This window comes from Uloborus diversus, chromosome 4, assembly GCF_026930045.1.
Source record: "Uloborus diversus isolate 005 chromosome 4, Udiv.v.3.1, whole genome shotgun sequence".
Classification (NCBI taxonomy): Eukaryota; Metazoa; Arthropoda; class Arachnida; order Araneae; family Uloboridae; genus Uloborus; species Uloborus diversus.
The window spans coordinates 10,220,164-10,232,891 of NC_072734.1; positions in this window are offsets into that span (position 1 = coordinate 10,220,164).

The window sequence follows — 12,728 nt, forward strand, 5'->3', positions numbered from 1 at the left end:
CACCCTCCCCCCTCGCTGCGTCACAACAATTACAAGAAAAATTCATAGCATGACGGAAGAGCAATTGTTTTGTGAATTACGACTATACTTTTTAATGACACAAAATAAATACTAGCCCATTTTAAAAAGCTTTCTTGGTTATTTCAAAGAAAAATATGAAGGAAGTGTGTTTTTTAACAAAACTTTCTTGCTTCCATTGTTTTTGGTCTATTTCAATCTGGTTAGTCATTTTTAAGATGACTTTTGTGTCTCAGGAGGTTAGAGAATTACTTTTGAAGAGAAATGTGGCAAGTAAGACCTTCATCTTTAGCTATACTGGAAATAAAGCAAAACACTATTGAATAAATATAGTTCCAAAATTTTCTGTTCTTCCTGACCCCAAGAATATCAGACTAAAACTTTACTAAAAAATAAAAACTAGTACCGAAATATTTTGCGAGATAACTTGTCACAAAATAAATTTGAAGCTTTGTTCGCAAATATTTTAATTGTTCTTAACAAGCCTAATTATTCTTAACATTAAAACCATTTTATTATTCCTTCGTTAACCAATATGTATTTTATACCGTACTGAGGAAATTCATGCTCAAGAAACTCGACCCCCCAAACGAAATGCTGAAATGCCGCCCCTGGTTGTGTGTGTGTATGTCTTTGTGCATGTGTTTGTGGGTGTATGTGTGTGCATGTGTTTGTGTGCGCGTGTGTGTAGGACATGTATGCAACCTGGAGATGGCTTTCGCTATAGGAGCAGCATCGTGAGGAGCCGGTCGACGGTGACGGTGCAGAGGGTGGCGGTGGGAAAATAAAATGATAGGACGCCAAAAAAAGTCAAGTGAGAGAATAACCAGGGGTGATTGTGACTCCATGAAAAAATACCTGAACTTTTTTCCAAGAAGAAAAAGTGTTTTGATAGGCATACATATACACATTACGTGTATGCACACATTATTTATATACATAATTATTTGTTGGGGCTAAAACTCGAAGTTTTAATTGGACTTAATATGTCCGTGTGCATGAAGAGAATTAAATTCTTTTAATTTTTCTCGTTTCTAAAAATTTTTCAAAGAATGTTTTATTTTCCTCCATTGTATCTGAATCCTTAACCAGTTATTACATTCATTTTCTAAAAGTGCATAAATATTTCAGAATTAAATAAGTTTGGGGCAAAAGGGGCAGAATATATTATGATCACTGCGCAATAGGGCTAATCGATATCCGAATTTTAATGCCACGATATATCGCTCTCCAAATATTGATATTTTCGATATATATAAGTCGTTAAATTCTACATTTAATGGGGGGGGGGGGACTGTAAAACCTATTACATAAGCATCTACAACAGAGAAAAGCCATAGGCCATCTTGGTGAATAAATATTTTAGCAATTTAATCTAATAATATAGTTATAGCAAGGATTTTCATGTGTTTGTGCCGGGAGGGGGGGGGGTCATGAAGCAGATTATACCACAGAAACTTTTGGAGAAATTAATTTAGAAGAATTTAAGTCTTTTTATTAGTTGGGGGCAATTCTTGAGGGAAAAGGGGGCTTGGTAAAATTGAGGGGTGCCATCGCAGTCGGGGGGAATGGGCAACCCTAGTTACATCATCTGCATATTAAGATATGCAACAGAGAAACGATATTAGACATCTTGAAAAGAAAATATTAAGGGGGAAAATATCAAGTAACGCTCCTTTCTCTTCTTATCTAGCCTTTATTTCATCTCTCAGCTGTTCTTCAATAATTACCATAGAGATTGCAAAACATGACGGTAGCTTACGCTTTATACCAAACGAAACGTCTTCAATTTGGACTTTCGGCGTTTCATTAAACATCGACCTAAATTTTACAAAAGTGGGTTTTTCTGAAAATATAGGATGGTTCCAGTATTTTCGAAGATGAAGATACCGGAAATCAAGATGTAAATACCGGAAATCCGGTAAAATCCCGGAACACAATCACTCCTGAAATAAGCAATTCTATTTGCTCAAAAAATAAATAAATAAATAAATAAATAAATAAAAATAAAATAAAATAAAAAAAAATAATTTGAATATTGACATCTTGAATTCAAATTATGTTTTTCGCAATTACAAGTGTGTGTATGTAGGCGTGTGTGTTTGTGTGTGGGGTATGTGTGTTTGTGTGTAGGGGTATGTGTGTGTGGGTAGTTGCGTATATGAATGTGTGTGGGGGGGGGGTATGTGTGGTGTAGGCATATGTGTTTGTGTCAGTGTGCAGGCATGAATGTGTGTGTGTGTGTAGCTGCGTATGTATGCGCGTGTGTGTAGGACATGGATGCAACCTGGAGACGGCTTTCGCAGGCCGAGGACTGCTGATGGCCTTTGAAAAAAGTGAGAAAGGTGACAAATTTGAAAATAAAGGTGACTAAAAGGTGACAAAAAAAGTAACTAAAAGGAGACCAAAAGCAATTTGTTAAGAACTCAAAAAACAGAAACGGATTATCTCTTTTTACTGACTTTTACCAAAATAGCCTATATGCTTTTTGTAAAGATTTCTACAGTTTCACTTTCAATAGATGTTTTAATTTTTCTCCATTTTCTTAGTTTCTTCTTCACAATCCTTTCTTTTTTGCTCCTTTTTTTGCTTCTGTTTCAATTCCAAATCCTTTTTCCTTTTACATTCCTCCTTGTATGTTGTGTAATTTGCATGTGTTTGTTGTGCACATTTAATCATTTCTGGACCAATTGGTAAAGAAAGCAAATGAGGATATTCTTTTTTACAGCGTCTTTAACTATAAGTATGCTGTTTAAAAATCTTTCAGTCCTTGCTGTCTTATTTTAACCAAAAAGAGGCTTTGAAATGGAAAATAATCTTTCAATGTCAGCATCACCAAGTGATAATGCAAGTAAAGCTTTTATCACCTTAGAAACATTGGGAAACTTTAGAACATTGGAAGTTGAGTCCTTTTTTGAAATGTGCTGCTGCCAGTAGATATCAATGGTTTTGTTTTTGGATGCTTCATCATCTTTTTCCAGCTGCAAAAGTTTCCATTCATCTTGTAACCTATCGAATGGAACATTAAAAGGCATGATTTTGGTAATCTTTATCAAATCCTTACAGCTTCTTGATTTACTTCTCTCTTTTGGATCCAAAAATTTGAAACTTTTCAGTAACCCGTTTGATATGCAACTTTTTTCTATTACATACTTGCATGCAGTCATACAATGCTTTTTAATAACTCTTAAAAACATAACCTTTTCATTTTCTTTGAGTTTTGACAGTTCATCTGTCACCTATCCACTAACAACGAGATCTTCAAGAGGTAGTCTGTTACCAACTGCAAACAGTTTATCCGTGTCTACGTTTGAAAAATCAACTTTCTTTATGACAGAGGCTTTTATAACTCGAGCCATAAAAGTTTGAACAATGGTCTCTCTTTCTTGGTACAATTTGTGTATCACAGGCGCTTGGCATTGAAAGCGTTTCGTGAACTGCATAAACATATCAGCAGATGAAAAGATAAAATGCAGCTCAGCTTTTATAGAAGGTCTTTTTAAAACATTTGCAACAGCTTTATATGACCTGCATTGCATAGCTGAATTCTTTTTCAAAGGCACATGTTTAAAAAAATAATACTGAAGAGCATCCCACTGTTCCAGTAGTCTGTTTGCTGCAGGTCCAAGAGTAAGCCAATGGGTAGTTGTGTGTTTCAGGAACTTGTGATGAGGTGTATTTAGTTGAGCTTGCACTTCTTCGAAGTCCTCCTAACGGGAAGGGCCAACCATCAAAATAGCTATAAGTACTAAGAAGTTCAGATGCTTCTTCACCTAAATACTGCAATGCTTTGACATACGCATTATGCATTGTATGAATACTGCAAGTACTAATATTTATTAGGCTTTTTTCTCATGTCTCAAGGATAATAGTGTCAAACAACCTAAAAACCTTTTTATTAACATAAGGACCATCCAAAGGAAAGCATGAGACATTTATTCATGGATAATTACTCTCGGTAAGTGCTTCACATAGCTTCTCAATCGAAATTTCACCAACTGCCTTGCCCAAGAAGAAAGTTTTGAGATGCCTTGTTGTGATGCAACATTGGCTTTCAGACCAATATTTTGTTGTTCGTTGCAGTTCTTTTTTGTCTTTGACATTGGTAGTTTCATCAAAGCTCAAAGTATAATAAGATAAACATGCTTCTTTTAACATACATTCCCAAAAATAAGGAGCAAGTCCATCTGTAGAAGGGATAGAAAGACTGGTTCTGCTCATAGGGTGCAATGCAAGCGATAAAAAAAATTCCCCGATTTCCTGATAGCATAGCTAGTTTTCTTAAACAACAAGGTGGGGAGGGGCATATTTAAGGCTATTTTTTAAATTAATTTCACTGTTAAAGCTACCATTCAGATACTTTTCAAAGATTTAATTATTTAAAAAAGAAAATTCCTAAGACGCATTTCAAAAAAGGTGAGAAAGGTGACAAAAGTTGCAAAAGGCGACTAAAAGTAACCAAATTTTCAAAAGGTGACTAAAGGTGAGAAAGGTGACTGACTCCTCGGCCTGCTTTAGCTATAGGAGCAGCATTGTGAGGAGCCGGTCGACGGTGACAGGGTGCGGAGGGTGGCGGTGGGAAAATAAAAAGATAGGACATCAAAACAGTCAAATGAGAACAATAAGCAATCGTGATTGCTCAAAAAAAAAAAAAAAAAAAAAAAAAAAAAAAAAAACCTTTATGGAATAGTGTCCCTCTCTCAAGTACAGTACTGATTATATATTTGGAAAACAATACTAAAACAACATATTTGTGTATAATCTTTTATTGAAACATATTCGTATATTAAAATACAATGATAAAGTTGTGAAAAATCTCTAGAGGAGACTACACTTTGTTTGTCTTTCTCATATCATCTCGATATGTTCACTTCCTTCTGATATGTTTCTACAGACACAATATTTAAAACTTTATGAACAACTAAATTTCTTCACACATTTTTAAATTCAATTTCCAAAAATAAAATCAAACTTAAAAAAAAAGTTAGATGATACCCTGTACTGAAAACATACGAGTTTGCTATTCTTATTTCTGAGCATTCAAGAATCGACCAATAAAAATAGTACTAATTTTAAAGATAAAGATTAGGGGGATACACTTGCCACCTGGTGACTAAAAAAAAAAAAGCTGGACACTAAAAAGATTAGTAATAACCTTCTCCATCCATTTTCCAAAAAAGTGGCGACCAGAAAATTTTCCCAAACTAGTTTTTGTTTCAACTTCGTATTTAGAATTTTTGAATTCTGAGATTAACGAAATGGAGAGTTAAGAATTAAGGATCCAACAGAACATGTTTATTTTATGCTATGCATTTAAGGTTAGTAATAATTGATGTCAAATGGTGCATAATTTTGTCAAATGAAATTGAAATATATTACAAAATTATATTTCAATTAAAAAGTAACTTTTTTCATCTCATAATTAATGTAATCTTAAGCAAAAAAAAAAAAAGAAACAATAATAGCATTTTTGTGCGTGTGCATAAAGTTTTAAACATTTACAGTTGTTTATAGCTAGATGCCATTTATACTTCCAAGATAATATAAAACTTCTAACAACGTAACAGCCTTTGACGCCTTACAAAATATTGAACAAAACAAATTTCAACTATGCAATACGTGAGACACATTCCAAACTTCTCATTTTCTTTTGATGAAATGAAAAAACAAGTACTGAAACATCAAAATATCAACAATAAAGAGAATACATATTCCATTTCATACAGAAAAGAAATATACAACATAGAAATATATAGAATTACCTGGATTAAAATATGACTTCTAGTATATCTGTATACAAAATAACAAAATTTATTGCTTTGGTGATTACTACACAAATGAAGACAAAACAATAACAACGTAGCTTCAAATCAGCACTGTAGCTGATAGATATATATATTTTGGCACACACAATAATAAAACAGAAGAGTTAGTAATACAGCGTGTCCTAGAAAGATCAGTACAACTTCAAAAAATTATTGAAAAAGAAACAATTGGGTTACAGCGAAACTAATTAGTACATTAGATAGAGTAACTCAAAAAGTTTTTTTCTGCAGTATGTTTCTGACTATATATGGCGCTACATGTCACGCAAAGGAAAATTAAAGCATTTTAGTTATTTCGATGGCGGATCGCGTGAAGAAAGCTCAATGTGTTGCGTCTTTTATCGAAACAAAATCCGATACGCAAACACAACGGAACAAAACATCCAAACAGCTGTAGCTACTGTTGATGTTAGCATGCTGAAACGGTCGTGGATGGAATTGGATTATCGTCTTGATATTGTTCCTCTAAGAAAGGGTCTCATGTAGAAATTTCCTAAGGTAATAACTTAAGTTATAGGAAAAAAAAAACTTTTTGAGTTATTCTATCTAATGTACTAATTAGTTTCGCTGTAACCCTATTGTTTCTTTTTCAATAAATTTTTGAAGTTGTACGGATCTTTCTCGGACACCCTGTATATAAATCCTTTTTTCACAGTCAATTGTACATCTATAGTTATAAAATCTATAACAAAGTTATAGGGAGAAACAAAGATGAAAATAAAAATCAAGAAAACTTCAATATAACATTGAAAAGAAAGTTGGGAGATCTCTTAATAAAGTAAATAAATTTAATAATAAAAGCACAGCAATTTTACTTTCAACTTTGAAAATTTTTTGTATACTCAGTTTTGTCAAGTAGTCTGCCATACCCTTCCTTCCTTTATTTTAAACATTATGTTGAATACGGTTGAATGTAAATAATGTTGAAAATAAAGGGGAGAACCTCCACTTCTGGGCCACTCGGTAGAGTTGCTGAAGGTTTACTGCAGAAATTGCTATTCGATTATGATCAATAGGAAGTTAGAAAGAGCAAAGTATTTCTTAAGAAAATGAATTGTCCCCCCCCCCCTTTTTATACACAGAAATCAAATGGAAAACATTTCCCTAAGCTGTAGCAGTGATCTAATAATAAAATTGTGACTAGATTGTATTCCCTTTCACTCTGATCAAAAATGCTAATTTAAATTATAACGTGCATGCACGGTTTTGAGTTTCATATCGTGGGGTGGATACTGCAAGTAAGCAACTACACAACTCAGTTTATTTCATACTACTTCAGGTAAAACTGAACATATTAATATTTGTTCGCGATTTTTGGGGAATGTGAAGGCTTGAGTTTGAACTACCATTTCTAAGTTTAATTTAATCAGAAGTATTTGCGTTCTTAAAAAAAAATTTTTTTTAGCAAATATTCTATTTCTTCCGAATTTGTAGTTACCTAAACTCCATTCACAAAATACATAGACCGAAAGTAAACAAAAAGGTTTCCAGAAGATTTGCTGCTATGCCACTTATGGGGATTTCCTCTAGAGTAAAAAAAAGTTAACCAATAGGAATTGCTGTCTGCTAGGCAACAATTTGCTCTTGTCCAAGTCAAGCTATGTGATTGACGTCACCAAATGGTTTAGTTCTTTGTTTACATCTAGTTTACCTTTCTTGTAAATGGAGTTTAGCAGTAGTATCCAGCTCACGTTTTTCATTACTACACACATTTTTAACTTAAATTTAAAATAAAACAATTACAATGCCAAGTGACACAACACTCACACTTATAGGCATGACATTGAAATATTATATAGAATAAAAATATTATAAATAATGAAATCAACTTAAAATTTGAGACAAATTAAAAACAATTTCAAATTTGAAACATAAATTAAAATCAATTAAAAATTGAGGACGACAAATATTAAAATAGCTGAACATTAATCCTGCTGTACCATATAGCAAACTCTAATAAGTCTAGAAAATTAAAACAAAGTTGACTATTGTAAACATGAATTCTTGGTTACAAAACTATCACGTTTACAAAAACTTTAGCTGATCACATTAACATTAAAACTGTACAGTTGTGACAAAATCAAAGAAATATATATATATGTACATACGTGATAATTTTGTATACATGGCTAATTGGAAAAGTCTTAGAAGCTGTTAATAATTTTAAAAGATTGTCAATTTATCAAATCACATTTTCAATAAAAAAATACTAGTCCACTGTAATTTAAATATATAATAGTTAATGCAATTAAACTAAACTATACATGTAACAAATAATGTTTGTACATCATTATTTTAGAAGTTATAATTTACTCCGAAAAGCACAGCTGAATGATAAAAATCAACATCACAAAAGCACATATTGGGAAAATAATGCAAGCGTTTTGAAGTTAAGCGTTACAGTACCTCAAAAATGATGAAACGATCAAAAATTTTTTTATCACTTATTTCAAAACTAAAAACTATGCTGAACACAGGGGAAAAGTTTCATTGCTTTAGTTCAAATATTAAAAAAGTTATGCGTGGTTTTAGACCCATGCTTGCTATGTGTTCTTATGCAAAAGAAAAACTTTAAATTCCTTTTGCTCGATGCTGTTTTTTTTTTTTTTTTTTGTGTGTGTTTTCATGTCATTAGAATCCCTAAGGATTTTTTTCTATTAAAGATACAGCTTAAAGGTAATACTTTTTGCAATTGGGATAACATGTTTTGACAAAACTGTGCATTGGATAAGCATTTTATAAATTACTCAAATGTTTAGAGCATGTTAAACCTTTAAATACCAAATTTGTTTTTTTAAATCTTTGATTTTTTTTACCATAATTAATCACAGGAAATTTTCTGATAAACTCATAAGCAAATGAATGCACAGATTTTTAGTGATGATTACAGTGATCGTTTAGCAAAAAAACTTTTTTTTAATTAGTGCAAAAATAAAAAAGCCTTAAAATTTTTAAAAAAGTTGGCAATATTTTTAAATTTTGAAAATAAATTATTAATTAAGAAATAAGTATGCATGTTATGGTTTCAAAGAAATATAAAATTTACTTAAATTAAAAAAAAATGCTTGAAAGGTACTGTGACCCCTTAACAAGGAAAACATCCAATGCATAAAAAGCTGTGAGCTTTAAGTTTTAATCGGATTACTTGCATCACATAGCTCAAAGCTAAATGCATTGATTAGGGTTCCGTATAACCTCGAATCTTGCTTCTGTGGATATTCGCAATTTGTGCTTTTTATTGTGCTGAGTTACTCATTCTTCACTTCTGCATTCATTTCAAATTTTACTTCAATGAAAAATTTGATTCTCCAGTAATTTTACACATCATTCACCCCCCCCCAACCGCCCTCTTTAGCACCATCCTGGTACTTTCATTCGAGCAAATCCCAGTTTTGATTCAAACTTATTACAGGCATCGCTAAATTAAGATTAGTGCAGATATTTATGGCATTTAGCTTTAAGACTTGATACATTAACAAACCTTAAAAAGAAAATGAAGAGAGAAATGTGAAAAAAATTGAGTAAAAAGTGAACAGTGTTGTTCATGCCACATAATGAATTGGCATTAGTTTTCTATATATATATCAGACAAAAAAACACATTAAACAACCACATTGCACGTTACATATTTCACAACAAGATAACAACAAATACTCTACATGCTAAGAAAATAGAATTTTAAGAAACTGTTTTAGATACATTAAAATTTAATGTAAAATTACAGCGTTGAAATTTTATTTGAATATTATTGCTGTAAACTGGGATATGTGTCAAGTTTAAAATGTGTAGTTTTTGTTGTCAACATAGTTAGATTAGTGCATATAAGGAGCCTCAGAAATTGAAATTGTACTCAATTTTTGAGTATGTATTTTATAGAAAGTATGGTAAGAGTGGATATCGAACACATTTTATAGGAGAGCAGAGCCTTTTATTTAAAAAAAAAGGCAGTTTAAAGTCAATAGAAACTTCACAAGAAATAAAGAAAATTAGCTGACGGTATGACAACTGCTTTAAGTAATACTCAATTTTTTTTGCAAAATTTATTTCATGACTACCCCCCCCCCCCCCCTTCCAAAGAAGGTATCCAGACTAGAAATCATTTACGGTTGAAAACAGTTATTTGTATTGCAACAAATACATTACATTAAAAATGACCCATACAGATTTTTAATAATACCTAAAATGTATCATACTTTACAATTTCTGAAATTTTCATAAGAACTGATTCTTAAATTAAAAAATAAGTAAATAAATATAATGATCATAATGAATTTTTGAAAAAGGTGCAATTTTGTATTAGTCCTTAAGGTTTCATGAAAATCAAAATTATTATGTGAATACTGAATGAAAAAGTCATTTATTTCTTAATGTAGAGCATGAAACTTGTACGTAGAATTAAATAAAAACTAACATATGCATGATAACTACATTTTAATATTTGTACTTAATGTAACTGAATATTAACTATTCTCAAAACTTCAACCAGTTTTCACAGTACATTATCACACAGTGAAAAGTTTTCTGTATTTTTTTTTTTTTTTTGAAAAAGTAAATTTACTTTTATTCGCATTGGATGCTTTTAGCTTTTATCAACTTCTAATCAATAAAAAATAAAATATTTGAACTATGCAGAGCAAATAGTGTGTATAAATTAAAATATTTTTCGATTAATAGGAATAAGGGGGAAAATAGAAATTTTTATTATTAAATATTAGCCTGAAAATTTAAACTGAATATTGATGAATCCAAACAGTTAAAAATGTTCTATAGTAGTGACTAGATAAATGAAGTAGCAAAAGATAACACTAAACTATCGTGAAAGATTGAGATAAGATTTTAGTCTTTTTGAAAGATAGTCTGATATTGCAAAAAATATAGAAGTTTTTCAATATCGTCAAGAACGTTGCTTGATGTGTAAGCTTTGAGACATTTTCATAATTTTAAAATCAGTAATATACACAATTTCTTTCATCATTTTTGAATATAATTATTTCAGAAAATGGCCAAAATAATTAGAAACATCTGAAAGCATCATATATTACTAATTTTTAATATTATTTAAACTGAAGCATATTAAAAGAAAATTACTAAAAAGGAAATGTGTTTATATAACATTTTGAAAGTTCAATAAAAAAATAAGCACATTTTAACAATAATTTAAGGGCAAACCCTGACCCCCCCCTTTTTTTTGAAAATTATATTTTTGAAGCCTAAATGGCAAGTTTTGACATCTTACTCCAAAGCAAATAAACTAATAGGAGATATTGGATTTTCTCCAGCTGAGTTATGTTTTAAGAGTCAAGTTTTTTAAAAAAGATTTAAAATATATAATTTAGAAAAATATAAAAATTTACACATTAGCAATTAATTATTTAACATAATTTGGGATATGTACAGTTACTTTCAAAGAGAACAAAAATTGCATTATATTGGGAAGAGTAATAATGCTTTTTTTCAAATTTGAAAATTCATTTTTGTACAATATTCATTACTAAATAACACTGATAAAAACATCACAATGCATTTGAGCAGAAAATACCTACCCTACAATAGATTATTTTTTAATCCTATAAATTGGATTAAATAGGAAAATACTTTAAGCATTTTCAAAATCTACACAAAATACTGCTTGATATGCTGCCATCACAAACATAGAAAACTTTACTAGAATTTCAGTTCCTTTGGTTATTTACATTCATGATTAAAGTGATTGGCAAATGCTGATGAAGTAGCAAAAGTCTCCTGATAGCAAAAATTTGGTCTGTTTTTGAGGACATAGTGATATGTGAAGTTTCTGCTATATGTAACCCATACAGCATAAACTCAGCTACCTAAAATACATACTATCAAAGCTTGGTTAATAGTATAACAGTTACGAAAAATCACATTTTTTTTCTTTCAAATCACGAATTTTAATAACAGAATTAAAACCCTTTAAATTCAGTCTTTTTAATACTACATATCAATGCGAAAGATAATTCTAAAACACTTTCTTTAATGTACACATGTTTTGTAAATCTTCTCATTGTATGCTTAAATAAATCTCAACATCAAAAAAGTACGAATTTGCAATAAAAATACCCTGCATATGTTATGAAGCAACAAGAAACTAAGAATGCCCAAAATGAATATTTGGCTAAAGACGGAGCATTCAGCAAGGGTGATTATACTCTGGTTACACAACAGAATTTTGTGTGTGTATGTGTGTGTGCATTTTACTTGCTTATTTATTTATTTATTTATTTTTTTTTTTGTGTGTGTGTGCTTTAAAATCAGAATTCCAATTTACCTTAAATTAACTTTTAAAACCATAAATTTTGAAAATTATTAAATATTGTAATGGTATTACCATATCTTTCTATTTTGGAACATTAATATATGTGCATGATAACAAATGTTTAAAATAATAATACATTTTGACCCCCACCCCCTCCTCAAAACAATCAGTTTTCAATAATCCATTCTATCTTGCAAATTTGAATAGTGAAGAAATTCATGCTCAAAGATACGCCAACACACAAAAGCCTCAGTGTTATAATTTCACACGCATTACATTTTTTACATTAAACTTTTCATAAGTGAGCATAAATCAATTAATCAACTATTTTAAATGTCAAAATATGAATAAATTTATTTTCATAGTACTATTCCATTTAGGAGCTAATGGACTTTAATTCATCAGAGTAGAAATACTGGCCATATAAGCCCAAGAGGCTGAATATTCATAGCATGAAAACAAAAGTATATTAAAAATAACAATGCAAAAAAAAAAAAAAAAAATCACTGACCACTAAAACAAAAGTGAAAATTTTAGCTACGAATTTGTCTCTCATGTAAGTTCGGTTTATTCTAATGCAATATCTTAAATACTTGAATTCACCCATC